This window comes from Thermobia domestica, chromosome 4 (assembly GCF_964235325.1).
Source record: "Thermobia domestica chromosome 4, izTheDome1.hap1.1, whole genome shotgun sequence".
NCBI lineage: Eukaryota > Metazoa > Arthropoda > Insecta > Zygentoma > Lepismatidae > Thermobia > Thermobia domestica.
Window position 1 is genome coordinate 36,636,446 of NC_137457.1, and position 22,244 is coordinate 36,658,689.

Here is a 22,244-nt window from a genome sequence, read left to right on the forward strand (position 1 = left end):
AAAAAAAATCTCACGAGACTAGAAATGAGAGTAGAGTTAAGAAAATATTAAGTTTAGTTATTCTTGTTTTTTTGTTTGTTCGTTTTATCTTTTATTTTTTGTTCAATCCCTTGTTTTAGTTTCACGTCCTTTTTTCCTTCCCTTTCCTTCTTCAAAATTATGAAATAAATAAACCCAAAAGAGAAATCATTCGCAATGGTGATACTTCGCCAGTTTTGAATGCTCAAGTTACCGGCTGACAGTAACGCGGCTAAACGAATGGAAAAAAATCAAGAAAGTGTTCCCGTCGAAAAACGGTAGAAAACACGGCGTAGAAGGAAGTGTCCATAAGATTAAGGAGTTTAAAAAAATGAATACTGGTGCAGACAACCATGAAATAAGAGAACAAATGTTCTGACATCTTAGGTCTCGTCAATAATATGACATAAATGGAAATGAAAATAACAGGCAAAGAACCAAAACGGTGTAAGCCACTAAACATCGATAAATGACAGTATCGAAAAAAGTATGGAAGTCACTTTCAAAGTAGGCTTTTATGTACTTTCTTAGAAAATTTAGGTACCATATTTGTGTGCGATTTTAATTTCATATTTTCCGTTCGTTCTATGTAGGCACTTAAAAGAGTCCTTAGTACGATTCAAGTTCGAGTATTAAACCCTTGATTTACATCTACATAAGGCACGGAACAGCGTGAAAACACGCAAAGCTGTAAAATCTTTCCAGATAAAGAAAGCAAGATAGTGAATAGAAAATTTTGTCTATAGTGTCATACGAACGCTACACTTTGCCACTCTGTATTGAAAAAGTGGACAGAAACAAAACAAACGATATTGGTGAGTGGGTACAAATTTCATTAACTCTAACTAATACACTTTTAAGTATGTGCTAGAATGTCCCACATTTGACTACTAGATTTATAGCTCGTCCTCATCAATAAATGTCTATAAGTACTTACCTTCAATGTCATGTCGGCAGACACAATCTGTAACATAAAGAGAAAAAATATAAGCTTCTTTAAAAAACATATGCAGCAACATAATTATAGGGCGATCAGAGAATATAAATACTTACAAAGATTTTCAGAAGTGGTGGTGAATAAGTGAAGCATTATCTTGAGTGTGACCCTCTTCGTTGTTAGCGCAATCTGTACATGCGTGCCGAGAGAGGGGTAGGTATTTAGTTATACATATTGTTGACTGCATAAGTTTGAAATGAGCTTTATGCAACCAAAATTCGTCTGGGTCAGATCCAGAACCAAAGTCTCATGATTCTAGTGTACTTAGCGGAAAAGTACGAGTAATATATGTTTAGTTCATCTAAGTTTGCGTGACTACAGGGTACCTCTAGATGATTTGATAGAGAGCATTGCAGCGGGATGTGCTATTCAGATTGGCTTGGCGGTTCAATCCTGGTAATCGCCAGTGCTTTGTCTCCTGTAATTCCCCACACGAACCCAAAAAGTCATACAACAAACAATAGATCTGTTTGATTCGTACTCATTCAGATAACCCTGGCAGCCGAGACTCAGAGGAACGCAGCAAGTGTGTATGGTTCGCACGTAGCACAACAAAATTTTATATAGCACGTAGCAACCTGGGACTGTGCTCACCTTGTGTATATATATATATACAGGGTGAGCACAGTCCCAGGTTTCAAATTAGTGTAAATTTAATATGCGAAGGAATATTTTGCTGAAATTTTGAACAGTGATTCATAAACTCAAAAGTTTTTGAAACAATAATTCAAATCAGAAACACTCGATGTGCACACCACCTGTAACGCGAGGAATATCGAGGCGGTAATCTAGCTCCAACCACACCTTGTGAAGCATATCCGGAATGATGGAGTTGACAGCATCACTGATACGTTCTTGGAGATCGTTCAGAGTTGCTGGTAGTGGAGGTGCATACACTTACTGTTGTTTGTGGTATCTGCAAATCTCTGCTAGCTTCACGTGTAGACTTCTGTGGGCTGTGTACGAAGGCTGCTCTTACGCGCTCCACAGTTTTCTTGGAGACTGGACGTCGCCTTAAATGTCCTTTCCTTTGATCACAAATGCACCCCGTCTCAATAAACGTTCTATGCCACTTCACAATGTAGTCATGTGTGGGTGGATCAGCATTAAATTTTCGTTGGAAATCACGCTGCACTCTCACAAAACTGCTTGTTTTTGCAAAATCTAAAACGCACCAGCTTCGTTGCTGTGGGGTGAACGCCATTTTTGATGATACTGCCCTCTAGCTGACCTGGTCAGAACTAGGATTCTGATAAGATAGATCGGAAAATATTTTGAGTTTACTGAGCTCTGTACTTTTATTTCATGTAAATATTCAATTAAATGTTAATTATATGACACTTTAAAATCAGGTACTGTTTCTGTACTCACCATGTACACATACACACACACACACACACACACACACACATATATATGTATGTGTGTGTGTGTGTCTGTGTGTGTGTCTGCGTATGTATATATATATATATATAAGTCAATAATACATTAGACATAAAAAGACAATTTATATTAAAATTTTGAAAAGACGATATCGAGGTGGCGAATATGTGGCTGTTCGTTAAATGACCATATATTCACATACGAACATAAAAATTGAAATTCATACATAAAATGCTTTATTTCCCAGCAAAGGACATGTTATCCGTAAATTTCAACTTATCTGTTAAAGTCCTGGCTCAGATCATGTATTATTAAAATTCTGTTAACATTGAGAATCTCTCAAACGACAAATCAATTACTTTCTAAACCTAGAAGCAATCACGCATAACTCTAGTTTTTAATAAATGTTCCAGAATCAATAGAAAACCATTGTAATATTCTAAACGTCTATCAAATAAATAGTCATGGAAATGATCGACAATTCAAGTGAAATACCCGGGAAAATTATGAAGACAAATCTTATTTGAAAATGACTATAACGTTCGTGAAAAACTAAAAATTCTCAACCATAATTAATAACTTACGATATAGTACAAAGCTATTATTATTAATATAATCCAATTACAAATACAATAATAGTTTCAAATGAGAATTTTACCAACACCTTAATATAATTTCTGTTTAGACGTGAGATTTATAATTAATATCAGAGTTTGAAACTTGAGAGGAAGATTGAACTGCTGATAGTAAATTAAAGATATATATATATATATATATATATATATATATATATATATATATATATATATATATATATATATTTTTTTTTTTGATTTGACGAGGTAGTTATTCTTTGGACTATTTTGACTATGTTGTGTTTTGCTGACAGTGAATGCACAACTGAATATTCAACTTCGCACATTTGGTTTTAATAATATTATTGTATGAAAATCTTATTTTTTTGTTTATTGTTGAATATTTAATTGAGTATGACCATATAGGATCAAAGATGACTGTTTAAAGAGGACTCGGCAGTTACCCTGCTTCCTCCTTAGGTCCCTCAACCAAAAGTTCTCTTCGAGTGAGTCTCAAGCAATCAGGTGATTTTAATTTTTTTTTTTTTTGACAGATTGGTTTGGGTTCGTTTCAGGAGGCAGGTGGATAGGGACACTACAGAACTCATGGCATATAGCAACACATTCTCCAGGTCAATCTTGCAATTGTCACCCAGCAGACCAGAGAAACAGTTTTCGTATGTTAATGCCACAGTTCCGAGCCTTAATATGTGAGGTCATAATGTTGAGGTCCACATCTAATGCATGGAGGCCGGATTCAAGTAAATCGGCTGCATGTCACTCGTAATTAGCGTTGTGAATACGATGAGAGGCAGAAAGTCCGAAAGGGAAACGAGAAGACATATGAATGTAGTCCTCGTCATATGTAGTACGTTCGCCAAGCAGAGTTGCACTTGTGGCGAAATCCTTATTTCTTTATAGATGAATAAGCAGGGGAATTACTCACGTTCAGGAGACAAAATAACCATCGGACAGCCGTTGGCACAGGTTTACGTACGACTGCTTTCATTTCCACTGTTGCTTGATCTTCCAGCACTTAATCTTTAACGACATTAGAAGGTAGCTCTGTTAAAAATGAAAATCAATATTACGTTTCGTTAAAAAATTTATATTTTTATCACATTTTTCAATTATATGGGTTTTTGGCAGCACCATAAGTTAAAGTAGCACGGAATTTAGAATCAAAACCTAATTAGAAGACCATTTGCTGTAATATTATGGAAAATGAATACAGGGCAATGGAAAGCATATCTCCAGAGCAAGAGAGATTGAGGGGAGCGATATGATAATTGTTTTCTTTTAAATTTAGGAATCTGTTATCGAAATGTTACACTATAACAACGTTAACTTTTATTTATTAGTGTCCTTTATGCAAATGCCTTCCGTTCAAGTGCGGCACCAAGCCTAGCTAGATATATTTGCTGAGTGTTGGCATCTATTAAACGTGTTGTTGGAACGACATCGAAATGGTTTGTGACGTTAACTCCATGAAACATGAAGCAATACTGGCTTGTTTGTTGCCCAATCCTTAGTGTGGATATGAGTTTACCCGCTGGTAAATGGGAACTTTGCGTGTGGTTCAGAACTTGCAGGAGTGTTTTCGTAAATATCAACCGCCTCTGGGTCCTTCTCCATAAAAAAAATAGAGCTTGAAGTGAGGAAAGTGATTATAAGATGAAGCATTCCACACTTCGTTTTGTATGTTAATGTGCTTTGTACAGCGGTATTGCAACTACAGTATTTCCTGCTGAAAACAGTATCATACTCAGCTTGTCTCAAATAGAGAGAAATAATTGTTCTTGTTAGGTACAGTATTAGAGTCAGAGGTTACCTATCAGCTCGTACAGCAGATGCAATGTCGAATGCATTAAGTCAATTGACTGGAACTGCTGACATCAATTGATTAACTAATTTGGCATCAAGGTATTGACGCCAAAAGGAGTTGATAGAACTTTCTTGGAGGTACATTCAATATTTGTTATAAAAGAAAGTGTTCAATATTGGTCTGGAAAAAAATATCGTCACAAATGTAGAGTAGAGAGAAGGGAGAATTTGAAAGTAAATGAATCCATAGGGCTCAAAGTTCAAGATAGATATTCCGGAACACTACAAGTCACTTACTTATTTCAGTCTCAATTTATCGAGATTTTGAATGGATTTTGAATGCAAATATAAAAGTGTTTCATATTGTATGATTTATATTGTAATTTTTTATTATATATTGACTGTATACTTGTATGTAACATATGCCTGTATATTTCCTATACGTATATTATATATATAAGACACTGTTTTGTTTTTATGCTAAGTATATTGTTTTAATAGCTTATTAAGTTTAATGTCTATGATCTGTTTATGAAAACACCTGATATGCACAAATACTTAAGTGCTCAAATATAAAAAATTTAATTATTCATCTTGTTTTTAGCATTTAATAATCTCAGTCACTTTCATCTAAATTTAAACTTAGGAAATATCTTAAGGGAAAATCAATGACACATTTGTTTAACACCAGGACATAAGTAGATACTAAGCTAGTATTAAATTAGGAACATGAACTTCTTTCACAGTGAACTGAGATATTTTAAATTTGCCATCAAGTAAATAATCTTACAGTGATAAGATCTTTGCCTATTAATTTAATAACACTGGTCAGCATGGGTTTGGTTGTCTGGAAGGTAATAGCTGTTTCTCAATAATTTTGATAAACTCTTTCCGAAAATGAAGACTGTTTCTATCACGTACAGTTTTTGCACAAAGCTATTACTTTATTTAATTTAGAAGAAAATGTTTTTTCAATTGTTGTCAAAATATGGCACTAATTAAATATATCAACATACATGTACTTTTACGTTACAAATCTTGCATTTTGCAACTGAATGTAAATAAAAGTAATATAAACAATTATTTTGCATTGTGTTGACATGCTGTTGTTAACATACTTTGACTTTGATATCTACACGCCTATATACTTACAAATATCCATAGTAGTATTGAATATTTGTTGCTGTATGAGTTATCGCGGTACGTGTAGTAATTTTGCGAGTTCTGCGTTGTTCTTTGATTGGCTGAAGAAATAGAAAATATTTATTTCTGCAGTGCTTTGTGTTTCTGGTTGAAGGGCATTGACTGAAGATAGCTAATTTAAAAAATCCTATTGTGGTTACTTTGCCAGTGTTGTTCTAGTTAATGTGTAGTGACTTAAACTAGTTAACAAATATGTTTAAAAATATTTTAATATGCTGGTCCTTATTTTGGTAGTGTTCTGTGTTCCTGGTTAGAGCACTGACTCAATTGTTAGAAAATGACATCCCGTAAATGATTGAATGACCCAGATATTTTCTGTTAATGGTGTGTGGCAGTTACGCTATGTTCTAATAGAGACTCTCTATTACAAGTTTCATAAAAAAAATATTTTTTCATTGGTATCAAATTAGGTGGTCAAGATAAATCGTGGGCAGCTCATAGTGTGTGTGGAATATGTATAGAGATACTGAGATCCTGAGCAACGTAAAAAGAAATTAATGCAGATCGGAATACCTATGGTGTGGAGGCAGCTTCTAAACCATCCTGATGACTGTTATTTCTGTGCAATAAATGATGAAGGATACAATGCAAAGAACAATAAGGGTATTATGTATCCGGATAACGTAGCTTCAGAAATTCGGACCGTTACTCATTGTGAAAATCTACCGATTCCCAATCCACTAGCATTTATGGATATTTTATCATCATCTAGTATTAGTGAAACATGTGTTCCAATGCGAGGACCGTAGCAACTATCCTAGCACAATTCCACTGCCGTTTACAAAATTAACATCTTCGAGATTTAAATCTAAGAGAAAAGGCTACAGAAGTTCTTGAGTCTAGACTTCGATCGAGAAACCTTTTGGCTAGTGGGACACATTACTCATAGTATAGACATCGTCGAAAGAAAGACTTTCTTCCTTATTTCTCTGAAGAACACGGGTTAGTGTTCTGCAACAACATTCCAGCTGTTGTGGATGCATTGGGTGCATCTTATGATGCATCCGTTTGGAGACTCTTTACAGATGCTTCCAAATCCGGCCTAAAAGGAGTTCCTCTGCATAATGGAAACAAACTTGGATCAATTCCTGTACCATACTCTCTTAAATTGAAAGAAACGCACAATAACTTGAAATTAGTACTTTCTAAATTAAAATACTGAGAACACGGTTTTTCTGTTTTCGGGGACTTTAAAGTCATAGGTCTTCTAATAGGAATGCAGCCAGGATATAAAAAATACCCATGCTTTTTATGTGAATGGCATAGCAGGGCCCGAAACAAGCACTGAAATGTGAGAGAGAGACCTCAGTACTGTGGTTTGTTAGCAGGGAAGAAAAGTACAATGCACTTTCCACTAATTGATCGCAATAAAATTCTACTTCCATTACTTCATTTGAAACTAGGAATTATGAAGCAATTTGTGCAGGTTGTGGACAAGAATGGACAGTCTGTTCAATATATAGTTTAAACGTTTCCATCACTGAGTGCAGCAAAACTTTTGGAAGGCAACAAATTAGAAATTGGTTAGTAGATGAACCATTTGAAAATTAAATGATCAAATTTTAAAAGAACGAATGGATAAGTTTCAAAAATGTACGTAACTTTCTTGCCAACAATAAAATCCCTATGTAACAATTCTAGAACATATGTTGTCGCATTTTCGCGCATTTGGGTGTAACATAAACAGCGAGATAAATTTTCTACACTCTCATCTCTACTTTTGTCTTGTTAAAATTAGCGAGGAGAGTGAAGAGCAAGGGGAAAGATTTCACAAATATATTTCTGAAATGAAGATCAGATATCAAAGCAGATGTAATATCACAATGATGGCATACTATTGTCGGATGATGAGAACGTTGAAAGTTATAGGGCGCCAGCCAAATATGTTCAAAACTGCTCGGCCCAGGTTTTAAATTGACAACTTAAGCAGCACATTCATTATCGAGCTGAACCGAGAAATCATCCGAACCAACAGCTAAGCCAACAAAGCCTGCGAGAACGTTCGGCTCAGTTGAGCTGAACCGAGCAGATTGCTCATTCCACCCAAGCCAGCTCGAGCCGATGGTTCACCCGACGCAAGGTGGGTCAAGCCACCGCTCAGTTGACTCTAACCGAAGTTAGCTCGTTATAAAAATCTTTTGGGGTCTTGTTAACGGGACGAGACGAGATGTGAGCAACCCTAAGAGTATTCAGTATTATTGCTTTCATTTCTCATGACTTTCACTTACCACCGTAATCAGGCTAAAACGAGCTGAACGAGCGACCCATTTTCAAACTCCGGTCGAGTCGAAACTCGAAGTCAAAAACTGAATCGGTTCCGAACTCGACTCGAGAAAATTACATTAGGCTCTAGTTGAATTGAACTTAACTTGAATTCGAGTCCAGTCCTGCTTTAGCTCTTCTCTTGCTTATCCCTATGCTTCAGAAAAAATGGCTGATTATTATTTTTCTGTTAAACTAATTATGTATCTATTCATCATTATCCTATGGTTTTAAGGAAAAGTATTCTTTCAAATGTTAGAACGGTAAAATATTTTCCTTCTCCATTTTTACAAAAATAACACAATTCAAAGTAAAATAGATTTCCGGTACAATTGAAGTAGTAGCTCACACACTGATTGTTGATTTGCAGTTGGTAAATCTATGACCGAATCTTCCAGGTGCTTGCAATCAGTACACGTGATTTCCCTGATGTTGTCCTCATCTTCCAAAAACAGTAAGATGTACAATGATCTTATCTGTTTCTCTCTGTGTGGTTGACTATCGGTTACTGACATGGGGCTACGTAGTTCATGTTCCATTATTCTATTCTTTAAAAAAATCATTTACAGGAAAGAAATATTTGTTTTCGAGAAATCGAAATGTAACGAAGAAAGTTTTTCAGACTAGTTACATTACATAAAATTTGTAACGTGTTACCGTTACAGTTAGTTGGAAAAATATAATGTGTTACTAGGAAACATTACTTAAAAGTAACACGTTCCTTACTTTACATTAAACCCCAAGATTGTATTTCTACCTCTTTCGGTTTGAATACAGTATTAAGGATGGAGAAGAGAGGTATTCATGGGATGCAAAATCGACTGCCGAAAACCGTTTCTTTCTATCTATCAACCTTCCTGAACTACAGTGATCAACGATGAAAGCAAAAACGGTTTATTTCTAACAGTCCTGGTTTTTATCCACCTCTATTAACGAAGTCTTTGAAGATAATTACTCTAGCTGTCAACTGCAAAAAAACAGAAGTAAATTCGGATTTTTTCAAGAGTTTTCGGGCTGTGTAATGGACAGTCGGAAGAACGTTCTAACTGTGCAATATTATTATAAATCTTACTGCGTAATCGTATTAATTAGATACATATTTCAGCCTTTTTGATTGTGATCTAGAAAGGAAGAAAAGGGTCTGGAACAGAAAAGAGGTGGTGATTATACTAACATGTATATATATATATATATATATATATCTTGGGATACCGTAAATGTTGGAGACAGGTATTCGAAGTGAAATTGGTATGCTTGCATATTTATAAAGTGCAAGGACATAAGCCGAACAATCGTTGTGGCCTGGGAGGGAAGCACACAAATATTAGAAACAAAAGTCAGTATACTTGGAGGTATTTGAAGTGCAAGACTGTAGGCAGAGCAAATATGATTGAAGGTTTGAGATGCAAAGCCTGAGAATAAATCCACGACCAGCAGAAGTTTATTATTGAATAAATTTATTGAAATCAATATATTGAAATGTTGAAAGATACTAAGGACGCTCACGCAATATTTTCTCAATTAATAATGAAATCGCAATTGATAGTAGATTTATACCATTCCGATGTTAGCAGAGAGATTGGATTGTTGACATAATTATATTCCTGCTATGATTAAATGATAATGTTAAAAAACATGAAATGTATAATCCCTACTATTTCCTGTTTTAGTTATATGTTAAGAATAGAGATGATAGGCATTCTTAGAGCGCTTAATCGATTGGCAAAACCGTTATTAGCTATCTGTTATTGGCTTAGCTCTATAGTGTTCAATCTTATAACGGACGAGGTAGATTTCTGGCACTTCCGGCTCAAGAGTCGCCTTTATTAACTTTAAAGTAAATTCCAACTAAATTTCATACATATTTATAACTTACAATCTGAAAAGAAATACTCGTGAAGCTAACGAATCCCTAGCACCCTATGGATTGGGGAGGGGGTGACACTTTAAAAATTATTTCAAAGTTCGATATTCGTGTTGAATTCATAGTTAGTCGCTTAGATGTATGATGAAAGTTTAAATGCCGTTCTATGGTCATCCCTGAGGAGTTGGGAAGTGTTCCATTTTAAAAGTGATGGAATATAACATTAAAGTCGAATAACTCGAGAACAAAATGTCCGATCGATGTTGGAGCCAAGAGAATGATTATTATTTTTAGTCGTAGCTTTCATTAATGCACAACTCGATGTGGTACAGGGGCGGCGCAAGGGTCAACCCCATAAAATTCAGGAAATCCTGGGATATTTTATTAAATGTTGACTACAATTATATACGATTAAATTCACTACAATTAAACACTATATTTCAACTAACAAATGTCTTAGACCGTGGTCCAAGTTACAAAATCATCGTTATAATTCGAAAAAAAAATAGATAAGTATATTTGATTGAACTACATTGCCTCAGTATCGAATTGCCAATCGAGGAAGAACTGGGATTATATGAAATCTATAACGTTTAAATGTTGTGCCTTCTAGGCTAATAAAGACAGAGAAATCACTCATGGCTATGTGGGTAGCGTACGGGATTTCGGCATAGGAGACCCGGCTCCGATTCTCGGCGGGAGCGCAAGCGGTTCGACTTTCACGTTCATCCGTAGCTCCATGTCTCATACAACTATGCTGCAGAAGGAATGCTAAACTCAAATTCGATCCAATAATAGAGACAGATAACAGAAGGCTAATTATTGGGAAATAATTCATAAAATGAGAATATAGGTGAAAACATATAATCCCGAGAAGATTTACGGGTACGATAGTATCCACCACGAACTTTTATAGTCTAGGATCGAACGAGGCTCATCTTGCGTTAGAAGTAAGCGCTCTATCACTAAGCCACCATGCTCCTACTTTGGAGAAAGCACTATGATTATGACAGAAGTATTTGGTCTAGAAAATATGTGAGTGATAAACCAATATAACTTACAAGAAGTATAAACGGTCAGAATATTTAATTCGTAGAGTTTCCTTCGTTCGAGAAAGGTAAGTACGTTTCTCTAAGTCAGTTATTCTTAACTGGTTGCCCGCATCTCTCAAGGGCTGAGGACAGAGTGACTCAGTGGTAAACAGCTTTCCTCGGGTACGTGGTGTCCTTGGTTCGATCGCGAGCGAAGTAACTTTGTGATGGACACCATGGTATCGTGTCTGTGAATCTTCTTGGGATACTCCAATTACCTTCCACATTCTTTTACCACCCTATCTTCCTTCATCATTCAATTGCCTTAATCATTGTCTCCTTTAGCCTAAAGAGCATAATCGTAGATCGTTAAACTGAAGTATTTTATTTCATTTTTTAGAGGTTGCTTACACTTTGTCAATGGTTCACCGTTATGGTAGGTTTTAATACGTTGAATTATTATTTCTATTATTTGTAAGGAAGAAAGAGTCTATGGGGCTTATAATTTTCGAAAGACTACAGTTGTAGGTTGATTGCAAGAAATGCTACAGGTATGAACTAAATACGATTTGTGAGTCTTTTAGCATTATTAGTTGTATTATGGACAAGAAATAGTTCAGATAATTTTCTATTGATGGAGGAACGGGAAAATAATTCTACAATGACTGAGTAAAGAGGTTCATAGCCAGGTAAAAAAAAAAGTAGTGGCAGGATAGTGCGTCGAAAAATAGCAACGGTTACTTCAATTCATAATTTGGTAAGGTCTAAACATTAATAAGCGAGGATATACAGTTTATCGAGCACTCTTCATATTAGGATTTACGGTTAAATAGACGGTTTAAGGTAGTTTCTACAAGACCTACGTAGTCAACAATAGTGAGCTAAATTGCACCGATTGATTCATTGAGTCAGTAACTATTTCTTAACCTATAAAATAATCAGTGAGAAGTATTTTAAATTCGGGTGAAATTGACACAGGAACTTACTGAAAGATTCTTAACAGTGACGACGCCAGTTTTAATTAATTTGTTGGTGTAAGCTAAGGGACAGAAAAAAAACTAGGAGACTGGAAATATTTATATACGAAAACGGTAACTTTATATTACTTCACCTGTATCATAATACAAGTTTCTGCAGAGGGTAGGCGTCGACTCCGGGGATGGACGCTCTTCCTTCTATTTCCCTGTGGTGTTGTCAGTGATTCTTAACTTTTACATAATTTGGGATATCTCAGACGTATTAAGCCATGAAAAGTGGAAGGACACCACAAACGAAACTTCTACTAGGAGAACTTAGAAGAGTAAGACGGAAAAGACAGTGAGGTAACATACTGTATATAATAAAGTTAGAAGTTCGTATGATAGTAAGTTCGTATGATAGTAAGAATAGTGAATTAGTTCACGAATGTAAACACACTAAGGATATATTCTGAAATTTAGAAAAAATGAAAGAAAAGGAAAAATAAAGATAAGGGAGAGATTAAGGTAACAGATTGGTTATAAAATACAATGCATTAATACCATTACGAAAGCTGTGCTCTCACATGTAACATACATATTTCAGTATCTTCCAAAAACAATACCCAGATAGCACGAATAGTTGCGGCAAATTTTTGCTTCGTTTAGTGGAGCAAACAATCTGAAAGTTTGCGAAGGCAAAATTTCTTAATATTTATTAAAAGCTGTCAATATGATCTGCAAATTTTCGCTGGTTTGTAAAAATAAATTCATCAGTGCAATTAACTTGCATCTTTTTTGAAAATACAGCGTTGAAAATTTGCCGTCGCAAACAGTTTGCAACTATGTATAAAAGTTGTTTTGATAAACTTGCTGAAAGCAAATATGTGATAATATTACCGATTCACTGCGCTACATCAACTGTGACAAAACAAGCGGGAAATGAGAATCTAGAAAAAACAATACACCAGAGGACTCCAGAATAAACTCACTGGTCTCTTATCAGATGTTTTTATTGACCAAGGCAGCCTGACGTTATTTTGTGAATGTGTGTGAGAGTAAGTACAGGGATATGATCGTTGAGTAAGTAGATAAATTGCCATATCCTTTGTCTGTGGCCACTAAGAAATGCTTGCCACTAAGAAAAGACGGACCCATATTATAAAAATTCTTATGTTAAATAAAGTTAGGTTTTGCTTTATAAATTTGCAGCAAGCATTACCTGATACATTTGCAGCAAACATGAAATTGCGATCGTGAAAACTCTTTCTGAAATGTTGCTGCAAACCTTTTAATATTTTTCCAAATTTATCAGCTCATTTTCGGAAATTCTGTCAAAGAAAATTTGCACAAAATGTTTGCATCAAAGTCCTGGCAAACTTTCTTGCTTTGCAGTCGCAAACATTTCGTTTGTATTGGCAGATGTTTTCATTTTCTGAGGCAACTTTCTGCAAACTCAGCCAGCGTCAACTTCGTTCTTTGCATTGAACTTTCGGGAAATTTTGTCATTTGAAAAGGCAATTTTTTTGCAAACTTTTTAGTTTGCCTTTGCAAATTTTTAAACATTTTTAAAAATTTTTCTGTGCTATCTGGGTAAGTCATAAACTCAGGGAATATGTCTATCGCAAGGGCACTTCCCCATCGGAAAATTTATTCTGCTCTGAGGCAAACTATGTTAATGAAACATGGGTATCTTTTCTTAGTGTTGTTCTAATTTGAACAATGTAGCATGATTTTTGTTCAATGACGTAAGTTCATTGATTTTAGCCAATTTTCTTCAGTCAACTTCTGATAAAATATCCCAGGAATTCTTCAGTTTCATTGGGGATCACCCTTGCGCCGCCCCTGCACCACATCGATTTGTGCACTAATGGAATCTATGACTAAAAATAATGAACAATTCCTTTTACCACACTTCGATCCGACATTTTGTTCTCGGGTTATGGATATTTTTCCATTTTTCCGAAGGAAGCATTTGTGCAACCAGGTTGATCTATACTTTTTGTTTTATCTTAGTGTCAGGGACTATTTCCTAAACATTGTTGGTATTGTTTTAAAACACCCTATATAGTTTTAATGAAATGTGCTGCTGATATATGAAAGTAGCAGATTCTCTTTATGAGATGGCTGTGACTTATTTGCAGAGTATAGGCGGTAAGAATTTAAAGCGATAGAAACAAGAGATTTTCAATATTGATTGAAATATGTTGAAAAGGTTATTGATTTTCTTATGTACGAAAGATTAATACATAGAGTATTTCTTTTCTGGGTACATATGATTCATGATTTCTTAGTGTTAGTGGTTAAAATTATGATGCAGGATTTCCCTTTTTAGTGCAGAAATTCCCTCCTTGCATCTTACCACCATTTTAGGCGAGATGGGATTAGGCAAGATGGGAACTCTCATCTTGCCTAAAATGGCGGACATTCTTATCTTGTAGATATCAGTGGCTGATACGTCGTTAAGTAAGATTGGATTAGGCGAGATGGAAGGACACCATAAAAGATATTTTGGGACGCTTAATCGATTGCCGAAAACCAGTTCTCGCTGTCTGTTACTATTTTTGCTCTATAGTGATCTACGTTAAAACCGGAAACTGTTGATTTTTAAAACTTCTGTTTTATCAGAGTTACTCCATGAACTAACTCCGAGATATTTACTCTTTCTAGCAATTGCAGAAAAAAATTGGCTTCCGCCCAAGAGTTACCGTGCGAAGTAACGGACGGACGGCAGTACTAAACTTCCAATCTTATAAGTCCTGGTAGCGGTATCCTAATAAACTTCCGTATATCTTGTTCAATAACAGTGTTTATTTGGATCAAGTAAGTGGGACTTATATTATTGTAATGTTATCATGTCTGTCTGCCCGTAGTTACTCCCTCCATCCGTCCGTCCTCACGGTATCTCTTCAAACGAAGCGAATTTTTGAATTCTGTCATTTGCAGGCGATAGGTAAATTATCTCGGGGACTTCGTTAATGGAAGTGATCCATTCACCGGAAGTTGTAGAAATCAAGCAATTTATGTTTTAACTTTGATCGCTATAGAGCAAAAACGGCAACAGATACCAAAAAGTGGTTTCAGCATCGATAAAGCGTCCCACGAATACTTTTCAATCCATTCTTGACATTCTGCTAGAATCTAAAGTGATAAAAATCAACTACAATTTCCGGCTTTAATATTGATTTAAATAGAACAAAAACGATAAGATAGCGAGAGAAGTGTATTTCTGTAATCGATTAGGTGCCCAAAGAATATATTTCATCTAAGCTCTAATATCTCTATTTATAAGCGGAAGCATTAGAAGTCCGCGTTCCATTATAATTGAGAAAATATTTCTTAAATCTCTATACTCTCTTTACAAGACCTTATTTATGATTCTAATTGATACAGGCAAAATATGTCTACAATGAACAGGAAGCACACATATTTTCTAAGACCAAGAAAAAAACGGTAAGGATGTAAAGATAATCACGTAATATTTTCTTCAATTAAAACATGTACCTCTTTCGGTTTTAGCAGAATGATTGGAGTGAAGATGGAATATATTATTGGGATGCTTAGTTGATTGTAAGAACATAACTCCTCTCTATTTATTACCGTTCTTACACAATAGCAATAAATGCTAAAACAAAATGGTTCATTTCTGCCACTTCCAGTTTGAATAGTGGGTTAAAAGGAAGATAATGTCCATTTTTAAAACGCTAAATCAATTTTGAACGAAATGGTCTCCCTATTCCTGCTTATATTGATCAATATTGAAACCAGATGTTGCAGTGAATTTCTATCACTTCTGGTTTCAGTGGAGACGTAAGGATAAAGATGAAATGCATCCTTGAGACGCTTAATCGATCGCCTCGCTGTTTATTACCGTGTTTGCTCTACAGCGATCAACGTTAAAACCGAAAAGATTGATTTCAACCCCTTCCGTTTTGTCAATTACCTGCATTAACGAAATCTTCCGAGATATTTACTCTACCTATCGATAACAGAAAACATTCAAAAATTCGCTTTCGTTCAATAGTTATCCTACAGAGTAACGGACGGACAGACGTTCTAACATTACATTATTATAAACCGCACTGTGTAATCCTAATAAAACTCTGCCCTTTCTTACAGTACTCCATTACTTTTTGCTCCCTTTTGATCTATTGTGAGTATTATACTATTACTGTACCTGCACCTCGATATTTAGGTTTCGGAACCGCAAGATGACAACATCAGTTGGTTGAGTCTAGAAAAATGAATTATTTTTAGCAAAGAAAAAATCAAGAGAAAGAAAAAGAAAAGTAAAAAAAGCTCAAAATGTGAGTCCAATGAAGTTATTACTTAGAGATAGCGTTATCTCGAAGAAATTAAAGCTTATCGTTCCGCGGGATACTGTGACATATACCTAAACGAAACTTCGTACGATAGCAATACGTGCCAAATCAAAAATTGGTCCGACGACTCTTGACAATTGCTCAGTTGAAACTTCGGACAAAAAGGGGAAAGGATCTTTATTATGCACTTTGGTAGCCGATTTGCTTTTGTGGATTGTTTTTTTATTTATAACTCACAAGAAAATGTCGGATGCTCGCCCTGTCGATTATCATGGGACAATAAATGCAGAAATTTTCGAGCATTGGTTTAAAAATTCCATACTAAAACACTTAGAGGAGGTATCTTCTATATTGTATAATGCCCCTTCCCATAGTAGTGTAATTAAACCGAAGCCTAATACTTCGTGGAGAAAAGAAACTATTCTTAATTATATGCGAAGTTACAATAGTGCTATATCTAGTCCTTGCCCGATAATAGGGTCTGTTCTCCAAATTATTGATCAACAGCTGCCTGTGAACGTCTAGATTTGCTATAATTCTGATGTCTAGAGCAAACCCAACTTTATTCCTTACTGTCAGGAAAAGAGTACTGTCGGGATACATATTAAAAATGCTACAAAATGATTGATATTAGTATCGGATCCATAATTTCGTTGTCTCTTATGTAAATAGTTGTACTTTCGATTCCACTTAAGTCCAACTATGTTCCCATTAGTATCCCATGTGGTGACGTAGTGACATAAAAAAACCGAAATCAAACGATATTAGAGTCATACCGTAAGTTTTTAGTGCCGCATTTTTCATTAGACCAACTAGGCCCGTGTCTACAGTACAACATGTTTGAAGAGCGCAAAGTATAAAATTAAATATTTTTTTTTATATAAAACAGTCAACAAATCAAGAACAAATTTACTATTTCATGAACAGTAAATTTTACTAATCCAATATATTTACTGATAGCTCAAAAATCAAAAAATAATTATGAACATCTTTTTCAACTGTTAGTTTGTGTTACATAGTTGTAGATGTAGCATCTTGTGAGTGGTATTCAACTGCAATAAATTGTTACTTCACTAATTAAGCATAATCGCATTAAGTTTTATTTTTATGTTAGAAATGATGGGGTAGAGAAATATGTAATTGTTGGGTCCGCCGAGAGAAAAAGTGCGTAGGGACGCCGATATTCTAAATGCAACACATGTCGCTAAAATAATTGGTAGAAGTTTTTTTTTGTGATTTAAGACCAAATTCAGGTCTACCTCTGGCAATATCTAGCTCCTAGGAGGAATGAAATAATCTGACATAAAAATTATATAAAAAACGACATTTGTGACCAATCCATAATTTAGGATGTCGCTTACATCAAGTGTGGCACTCCGGATGTCATATAAGTTATGTTTTTATTAGCACCCAGAAGGGCTGTTTTAAAATGTGACATGTAAAAGAATGAAAATGACCAATGTGAGTGTGAAATCCACACATTTGAGTATCCATAAGTTCATTGGGAGCAGTTCTGATGACCCTTAAGTAGCCCTACACGTTCAGCTTCCGGTAGGGGTAAGATCGTCTAGCACATATATTAAGGAGAGTCGAATGGAGTAACATATACAATGATTCCGAACGACTGATATTAGTATATAGTCCATAGTTTCGTTATGACGGAGATAAATAATTTCAATTTTGAAAGAATAATTCAGTTGGATATTGACTTTACAGTTACAACATCGAAGACGTTGCACATACAACTCTAAAATTTAATGTTTCTGCATAAATATTTGTTCGAGTGTAACTCCGAAATGTCTGGGTCAACCTTTTCCAAACGTCGGGACATATTACATTCAATCTAAGAGGGAAATATTGTGTTAGTATAATATCCCAAATTATGAAAGTTGGGACGTATGACATCTAAAAGTGATGTAAAACGACTGGTCTCAGTGTATTATCCATAATTCTCGCGGTTGTTGAGATGGGTTTTTCTGCAGCTAATGTTATTTACACCAAATTCGTTATAATCTTCACAGCTGAGGGCCTGGGGAGTTGAAAATAAAATTTCAAATATTACTGAAATAGTTGTCGAGTTCATAGTTTACGGAGTCGCGAAAACGTTGCTAATAACTTTGGATAATAATTTGTAGCCACTTTATGCTGGAATTCTTAAGCATATTAATATCTCACCGTGAGAAGAAATAACCATTTCGACTATTACATGTAACAAGGCAACCTTCCCAATCGATAAAAAATTGTGTGGATGTACGTTTCTTCTTTTGAATGAAATAAGACAAGTTAAAATCAGAAATCGAGTGGATCAATGGGTCGGTTGGTCAGTGGGTAAAATGGGTCAAGATTTGAGGGTGGGCTATTGGATTGTGGGTCAAAAGGACATCAGCTTGAGGTGGGCGCGAATATTCAACCTTAAGTTTACTAACCGCACATTCCTAAGACTTCGTCACGTTGTTAACGAAATTATCATATGTCAGTTTCTTGAACACCCAGAGTTTTCTCGTATGCAAGGTCTCTTCGACTTCTACAACTTTTAACAGGGACACTAATGCTTACGTATCCACGACTACTAAAATTATAAAGGTTTCCGCATCGAGAAAAGAACCGAGGACCACATACATCAAAGGCGGACTTGCTAGTCAATAGATCAGCGTGGAGAGCAATTACGGAAACGACGTGGAAAACCTCGCTCTTAGAAGCATAAATTGTTAAGCTCTTCATTTAGCCAATGAAACAAACCCTTCTCTCTCCAGATCTATGAGGTGGTATAGTGAACCGTTGGTTCCTAGCGTGTTGTCCAATGAACATCATATTTTAATCTCAATAATGATGTGTATGTAATGTATTTTTTCATTATATACTGTATAATCAAAGAAATAAAAGCACTGTTTACATATGAATCAGAAAATGCTTCAAAGTAACTGAAAATATCAAATCTAGAAGAGCTACTGTAAGTAACTTTGGAAATGATTGCCTCCATTGAGAGACCTCCAATTATCCTCATTCAAACATATTATTCTTTTTAAGGAAGAGAAGATCTTGTTTATCACACTCTGTATTCATTGAAATTGAAATTTGTGACAGGAAAACTTGAAAAGGTTCCAGCCTCACCGGTATTCGAACGCGGGTATACCGAACAGAAGTGCAATGTGCTAACCACTCACCTACCGCGCCACTTAACCTTACACCAAAACTAATAACTAGTTAAAATTCTAGAAACAAGATATTCAAATATAATAAAAACAAACATATATAACCCAATTAAAAATAAGAAAATATAAGCAACTTGTGTCAGTGTCTTAATGACTTACTCGATTTCCTTGTTTAACTCAAAAAAAAAAACAACAAGTTATATAGACGTTGCTCAATGAAGAAAGTATCACGAAATGTTCGTCAAGTTGAGACTACGTCATCGGCAGTGCAGTAACTTATGAACATGAACGAACATGAACGAAACGAACATGAAATAAAAAATGAAGGATGAAATAGGGTAGCTACATTATATAAAGGAACGAGCACACAAAAGGTAAAAAGAACAAAAATTAGCCTTGGACCCATTTCAGTAATATTTATTCGTATGGCTTTGAGATTTATCAATACTGTCCCTTTAATAATTATGCAATTTATGGAATGGGCCCCGAGAGTAACTAACGGAATCGCGGACCTTGCCGTGCGGGAGGGCCTACAGGCTCCGGTAGGCCCATAAATATTAAGAAAAAGTTGAAGAGGAGACCCAATAATTAGAAATCAACTTTTTCTAGGGTGCTAAATAATCTCATTAATGCTTACCACTCCAGAAAAGAGTTGAGTTAATTTTGAGTTTAAAGTCCCGTTCGGCAGCGAGGCCATAAAGACCTGGACCTATTGATTAACGTGGAATCCGAACCAATAGTAGTAATGGCGTTACTATAGGACACTTTTAGGCCCCTGGGTCCCTGCCTCAGGACCCATGGTCCCTGACCGGGGTCAATGACCTAGGGGTACCTAGGACCACCCCCTCTAAATTTTGGCAGGGGTACCTTGGCCCACCCCCTAAATTTTGGCAGGGGTACATAGGACCAACCCCCTTAAATTTTGGAAATTGCCAAATCTAAAAATTTGGTATGGTAGCCTAGGACCATAGTATGTACCTCTATCAGTATTGGGTGTCTATGTCGTTCCCTTTCATGGGTAAAAAATTGCCAAAAATTCAAATTTCGGAGGTTTTTGACCTAATTTATCCCCTTTGATGAGGTGTTATTACCCTATATGGTTATATGGGCGTATACAGGGGTTCATTACCTTTCATAAGACATGGGTATATTAATGCACCCCTTTAAATTTTTGGGAGGGGTATCTTGGCCCACCCCTTCAGTTTTGGAAATTGCCCAATTTCAACATTGGATGTTATAGTATAGGACCCTATTATGTATTATGATAAATTTGGGTGGTCCACCTCATTCCCTTTTAGGGGTACATAGGACCACCCCCCTTAAATTTTGGAAATTGCCAAATCTAAAAATTTGGTGTGGTAGCCTAGGACCATAGTATGTACCTCTATCAGTATTGGGTGTCTATGTAGTTCCCTTTCATGGGTAAAAAATTGCCAAAAATTTAAATTTCGGGTTTTTTTTACCTAATTTATCCCCTTTGATGAGATGTTATTACCCTATATAGTTATATGGACGTATACAGGGGTCCATTACTTTTCATAAGATATCGGTATATTAATGCACCCCTTGAAAAATTTGGGAGGGGTACCTTGGCCCACCCCTTAAATTTTGGAAATTGCCCAATTTAAACATTTGGTATTATAGTACCGGACCTTAACATGTATCATGATAAATTTGGGTGTTCCACCTCGTTCCTTTCTAGGGGTACAAAATTGCCAAAATATAAACGTAAGCAATACGTTATACCACGTGTTTGGTCTTTTGGCCCAATTTATCCCCTTTGATGAGATGTTATTACCTTATATGGTTATATGGTCATGTATAGGGGTCCATTACCTTTCATAAGATATCGGTATATTTCTACACTCCTTTAAAAATTTGGGAGGGGTACTTTGGCCCACTCCTTAAATTTTGGAAATTGCCCAATTTAAACATTTGGTATCATAGTACCGGACCTTAACATGTATTATGATAAATTTGGGTGTTCCACCTCGTTCCCTTTTAGGGGTACAAAATTGTCAAAATATAAACGTAAGCAATACGTAGTACCACGTGTTTGGTCTTTTGGCCCAATTTATCCTCTTGGATGAGGTTCTATTACCTTATATGGTTATATGGTTATGTATAGGGGTCTATTCCCTATCATAAGACATAGGTACATTTGTGCACTCCTTTAAAAATTTGGGAGGGGTACTTTGGCCCACCCCTTAAATTTTGGAAATTGCCCAATTTAAACATTTGGTATTATAGTACTGGACCCTAACATGTATTATTATGATAAATTTGAGTGGTTCACCTCGTTCACTTTTAGGGGTACGAAATTGCCAAATTTTAGTACAACCACGTGTTTGGTCTTTTGGCCCAATTTATCCTCTTGGATGAGGTCCTATTATTTTATATGGTTATATGGTCATGTATAGGGGTCCATTACCTATCATAAGACATAGGTACATTTGTGCACTCTTTAAATTTTTTGGGAGGGGTACTTTGGCCCACCCCTTAAATTTTGGAAATTGCCCCTTTTTACATGCTTGGTATTATAGTATAGAACCCTAATATATATTACTATAAATTTGGGTGGTTCACCACGTTTCCTTTGATGGGTACGAAATTGCCAAATTTTAGTACAACCACGTGTTTGGTTTTGGCTCAATTTA

General features: G+C 35.6%; 1 long non-coding RNA gene across 1 annotated transcript in view; it reads right to left on the minus strand.

Annotated features, from left to right (window-relative positions):
- Positions 1 to 955: 955 nt before the first annotated feature.
- The window catches only part of LOC145683292 (uncharacterized), a 211,844-nt gene continuing 190,555 nt past the window's right edge, over positions 956 to 22,244 (minus strand). The window contains exon 4 of the long non-coding RNA XR_014131004.1: positions 956 to 982. This is a non-coding gene — a long non-coding RNA (uncharacterized LOC145683292). The remainder of the gene's footprint in view (positions 983 to 22,244) is intronic.